We start from the raw sequence: 6,000 nt of genomic DNA on the forward strand, positions 1-6,000 counted from the left end.
TCACTAACCTATTAAACTTAAGCTTTGAGTCTATTCCCTTCAGTTCTATTCGAAAATTTCTTAAAGGATTACAAGGAAGTCTCAACAAGCGGCTGCAAGCTCCATGGAACGTTTTGATGATCGCCTACAATCAAGAGGGGAACCTGGAAGAACTAGTCGAGCATGTACTCGACCGAGTCCCGGTCGATTCCCATCGTCGAGCTGCCCCAATCTCCACCTCCAAGTCATCAACAAGACCCCAATTACACCTTTGACAGCATGCAAGAGGATGTGGACAGTTTCTTCTCCAATCCTTGAGGTACCACTATCACCTTCCCTTGTAAATACCATTGCATTTGATGTTGTGTTTTGTGTTTGATCTTGAATCCTCTTACAAATTTCTTTCACACAGAGGACTGTGTGATTTAAGTTTGGGGGAGGGTTTGAGATAGCATTTGATGTTGTGTTTTGTTTTCTTATTTCAAATTTTTAGCATCATCATGTTAATACTTGCATAGCATCTAAGGCATAGAAAAACCCTAAAAATTTGAATTTTTTTGCAAAATTCTTTATAAAAAAAGATTGTTCATGTAGTTTGCATTGCATAATAGCATCTTGTTTAGCATGTTTCATGTAGGATTGTATAATATTTGCATTAGGGATCTATGATGAGTTTTGCCTTGTTAGCTTGTTTAATTCACTAGACTAGGATCAATGCCCAAGTTAATAGTACTTTGATGCTAGTTGAGTGGTTAGAAGCATAAGATTGAACCAAGCCTTGAATTCCTGCATTGCATTTGATCTAAATTGAAGCATGTTGTGATTTGATGCCATTTCCTACTTATAAGAACTTAATATTGACTGTTAAATATCAATGTGTGCATTGCTTTAAACTCATGGATACCATATACATATTTGGATCATCTTTCTCCTTTTTACCACTCTTGTTGATCCAAGTAGCTGATTGAATCATTAAAATCAGTTTCCAATACCCTTAACCAACCCTTCTTTCAAGCCATGTTTATTCTTAAGTGTGTGAGGACTTTTTGGGATTGAGCTTGGTAGAAAGTGTTAGGTTTGAACTGACAAGAATAATGCCTTGTGTAGTTCTAGTTTGCATTTTCCAAACTAGATAGGACTAGGTGATTTCATTGTTGGGTTTGGGATTTGGTTGTTTGAAAAAGAAAGAAAAGAAAAGAGGAGAAGAGAAAGAAAAGGTTAGAGTCTTTAGGAGGGGAATATTTTTAAGTAAATTTAAAGTCTAGTGAAAGAATGGGAAGTATGATATTGTTTAAAGATGGTTTCAGTTAAAGAAAAGAAAGAAAAGAAAAGTCTAGCAAAATTCTTATATGTCTTAAGAATAAGAAGAAAAGAGAACCATAGCAAATAAGTAAGAATCTCCCATTCCACTAGAAAGATCAAATAAGAAACCTCTCCTAAGACTTTAAAATCAAAAGAGAAAAGGGTGAAAGAGAAGAGAAGAAGTTAAAGGGTAGCACTAGGATCAATTGGGTTTAGATTGATAGGATAAACACGTTGGGTGCCTTTGGGTAGACAAGGTTTTGTTCTTGTATGTGTCTAAGTGTTCTTACCTTTAGCATTCTTCTAAAGCTCAATCCATTTTTTATGAGAGAACCTTGATATTGATAAACCCCACTCTAAAGAGAGACCATCATTGTCTCTAAACCTTTTACTGCCAAGTCAAATGAGTTTAAGCATTGCATATAATTGATTCATGTTCTTGATTAATGAATGTTAAAGGAAATGGTTGATTTGAATGCATGTGGACATCCAAGGCTCAAATCAGTAAAGGATGTGATATGCTTGTCTAAAATCTTTAAGTACAGCTCATTCAACTTGCATCATAGTACTAGTAACTTGGACATTGATTCTAGATGGTCTATTTGCAAGCTTTAGGAGCTGAGATCCCACTTTCAAACCTCACCTACCTTCTTATGTCCTGTTCATTTGCTTGAGGGCAAGCAAAGACTAAGTTTGGGGGTGTTGAAGTTCATATATTTTACCCTATTTTCCCTTAATATATTCACATCTTTTGCATCTTTTGCTATCCATTTTGACCATTATTGCATAGCTTTAGGACTGTTCTTGCATTAGAGTTTAGTTGCATTGCATTTGCATCTTTTCATGCATAAACAGGTGATCTTGGAGCTTAAGGAGCATGGAAGCAATGCTGAGGAGAAGTGAAGCAATCATGAGGAGAAAGCAAGAGAGCTAAGGTTGAAGAACCAAGGTCCGGAGTCCAACTCGACTGCCCACTCGACCAGACACTCGACCGTGTGCTGAGAGGGACTCGACCGAGTGGGAGGAGCACAAGAGGAGCCAACTCGACCGGTCACTCGACCGAGCATCAGGTCGAGTTGGTCGAGCCGCCTGGCTATTTTGTCTTTTAGCGTTTTTAGGGCTTCCACTACATTCTTCTATATAAGGGCTTGTACCTGCAGCAACCAAAAGAGTCCAGCTTTTTAGAGAGTCAAAAACCTAGTTTTTACCTTTTTTAGAATTATTCCTTTTGCACTTTTATTTTCTGAGATCTTGTACTTCTTTTAAAAAGAGAAAAAGACTAAATTCTTCAATATTGTTGGTTTCATAACTTTCTTAATATTGAGAATTTGAGTTTGGTTCTTTCTTCAATATTGTATATCTTTGATTTATCTTTCTAATGATGCAAGTTTCAGTATTTTCTGGGTTTATGATTTTGATGTTCATCATGTATGCTTGTGAGTAGTTGCTTAGGATCTTGAGGATGGGTTAGGCTGGGTTGTGTTTGAGGTTTGTTTGATTTGGTCAAGCTTGATTGTTGTAGATCTCTTCTAGGCTAGATGTTCTTAATGCTGATCCTATATCTGAGAGGGTAGGATCTGATTTCAAGCCTCTTAGCATCACACCAATGTCTAAGGAGCATAGATAAGGCTAGATCTAGAGACTATCATTAGGCTTGCTAAGAGATTAGAAGTCTTGTTTGATTTTTTTGACATATTGCTTAATGCCTGCTTGTGTAGATTCTTTACTTTGTGAGAACAAGTCTAGAGATGCATGGGTTTGATTGTTTCTTGCCATGAGAGTGGATTAAACATGTCTTAGAAATATATGTCTAGAGATTAGCTCAAGTTGTTTGAGATTTGTTGACCAAGTTAGATGACCCCAATCATAGTCCAGCCCATGAATCCCTCCTCAAGACCTTCCTTGTTTATTGATTTCTTAGCTTAAATCATGTTGTTTGATCGTTGTTTGATTCGTTTTGGTATTGCTCTGTTTTTCTTGTGTTGCTCTGTTTTGTGTATTTGTCCAGCTCGACCCTGCACTCGATCAGCACTCGATCGAGTGCTTGCTCGAGTTCCAACCCAGAACTTGTGTTTATGATTTGTGTTTGTCCTGTTTCACCCTAGTTGCATTTCTGTTGCATTCATTTAGTATCCTGTTCATTACTTACCTTGCATTAGTTCAATACTTGCATTTCCATAGTTTCTATTTCTGTTTGTCATAATCACTCGGTTCCATTTGCATTTAGCTCCTAGTTCTTGTAGTTTTACTTTCTGCACTTTCCATTTATCATAGGATTGTTAGTGACAAACAACCTTTACATCTGGCTTGACTTAGAATCATATGCACATCTTGATTGTTCACAAACACTCAGATTGGATTGACACCTCTTATACTACAATTGCATAAGGGGAATTGAAACACCCTGACATCCATTCATTCATAAGTCATCATTCCATACATCATTCACCACCACACCACAAAAATAGTCAGTTTCACCCACTTCAAATTCAAGGTCCAATAACCAAAACCCAAAATTCTCAAGCCCGATATCTCTTTAATTCATCTTTGGTCCATCACCAGTGTCGACTGACACCAAGGTGGTGTCGATCGACACCCAACTCTGATTGATGATTTTCTCTGAAATAATTAGATTCAAAACTAAAAATCAATAAGTTAGTAAAAACCAAAAAAAAAAAAAAACAAAACAAAAATAATTAGTTCCTACCCGTGGGATTGCCTCCCACCAAGCGCTTGTTTTAAGTCATTAGCTTGATCGACAACGGATTAGGCTGAAGATACATCATCCAAACGCACATTGTGTCCGTCTGGTATCTCTGTTTTTGCCCAATAGTGTTTCACCCTCTGACCATTAACAGCGAATTTCTCACCCTTAGAGTTGCGTAGCACAATAGATCCATATGGTCTAACCTCCTGGATGGTAAAAGAACCGGACCAACGAGAGCGAAGCTTACCAGAAAATAATTTCAAGCGAGAGTTGTAAAGAAGAACCTAATCATTAGGCTCAAAGTTTCTGGCGATGATCTTTTTATCATGATAGTCCTTGGTTCGCTCCTTGTACATCTTAGAATTCTCAAATGCATGAAAACGCAACTCATCCAACTCATTTAGCTGTACTAGCCTTCTCTCTGAAGCTGTCTTGGCATCAAAATTCATCAACTTAATATCCTAGGCTTCCTTGTGCTCAAGCTCCACTGGAAGATGACATGCTTTTCCATAAATCAGATGAAACAGAGTTGTGCGTAGCAGTAGCTTATATGCAGTCCAATATGCCCAAAGTGCATCATCTAACTTTGCAGCCCAATCTTTCTTTGTGACACCCACTATTTTCTCAAGAATTTCCTGAATCTAATGGTTGGAAACTGATATATTGTGTTTTTGTCAGATTTAAAGATTCATTTCTCTTAGTGTTTCATCAATTTGCATTAATGATTTGGTCCATTGGTGCATATTTGCATTGCTTTTTGTCCCTTATAGGTTCATGGAGTGGATCATTGAGTTTTTGAGTAAAATGGAGCAAAAAGGGGCTAAAATTAGGAGCATGGATCAATGGAGATATAAAGGATATGTAGGAGAGTTCATAGAATCATGAGAAGAATGACCAAAGAAAGATGAAGAGAAAGAAGAGAAAGGAGGATTCAGAACCAGTCAAAAGCGTCTCAAAGATTGACCCAGAAGAAGATATTGCATTGATATTTAGTGTCAAAGCTCTTCACACAAGCTATAGTAATTTGAGTTACCTTTCAAATGGAGGTGAGTTCAAGAAAATAATAGCTACAATGCATGGGTTATGGGGGTTTTAGTGGACGTAAGTCATTATGGCGTTTAAAAGGGCAAAGAGTAAACGAGGAGTAAAACTCCAGAGGCACTAAACAGGCATTGATAACATCATTATTTTACCCATTTTAGCTATAGTTTTAGTTAGCATTTAGGAAGAGTTTGACATGATTTCAAGGCTTTAATGTCTATTAGGTTTCAAGAAGGGTTTATAGGTTTTATAGCAAAAATGACCAAAAGACAAGGAAAATACATTTCAGGACAGATTCAGAGCTTTACAGTTTGGGGTACTTTTGAAGAATTCGAGACCTCACATTTTGACGTGTTTTGTGTCTATGGAAAGATGGAAGAGTCATCTTTCTCCTCGAAGTAGAATCAAGTTATTTCGTTCAGCCAATTGGAATCTATGCCCAATTTACCAGAACATGTCATAAACCAAAGAGAAGATAAGTTTGAAGGCAATTGGACTTTAATGACGGCTCGATTAGCAACCTTCATGGCAGCCCGGTCCAGAGGAGTCACGACGGTCCAGAACCTTCCTTCACCGCCCCTTGTCCTGCACTCAACAAAAAGACGTTTTTATCCTTATAAAGCTCTATAAATACTCATCTAAGCCCTAGGGTTTAGTGTGTGCCTTCAAAGTGTGAAATCATTGGAGCAGCCCTAGGAGACGACCAAAGGAGAAGCCAACGACCAGAAGCTCTCTCTCGTTCCTCTCCTTGAAGCTTTGAAGATCCACCAAACTCTTTCTATTCTATTTGCTTTGTTTTAGTTTTTCTAAAGGAGAATGACCCTTACAACATTGTTTACAACCATTTAAGTAATATCTAAAACCCTTTTCTCTACTTATTCTTTTATGTTTATGAGTTTATTTAACCTAGCTTTGATGATTCCCTTAAACATGATAAAGTAGTTTTCTAGTTGGGTTTAAAGGATAATCAA

Source organism: Camelina sativa, chromosome 4 (assembly GCF_030686135.1).
Source record: "Camelina sativa cultivar CO46 ecotype springtype chromosome 4, ASM3068613v1".
Lineage (NCBI taxonomy): Eukaryota > Viridiplantae > Streptophyta > Magnoliopsida > Brassicales > Brassicaceae > Camelina > Camelina sativa.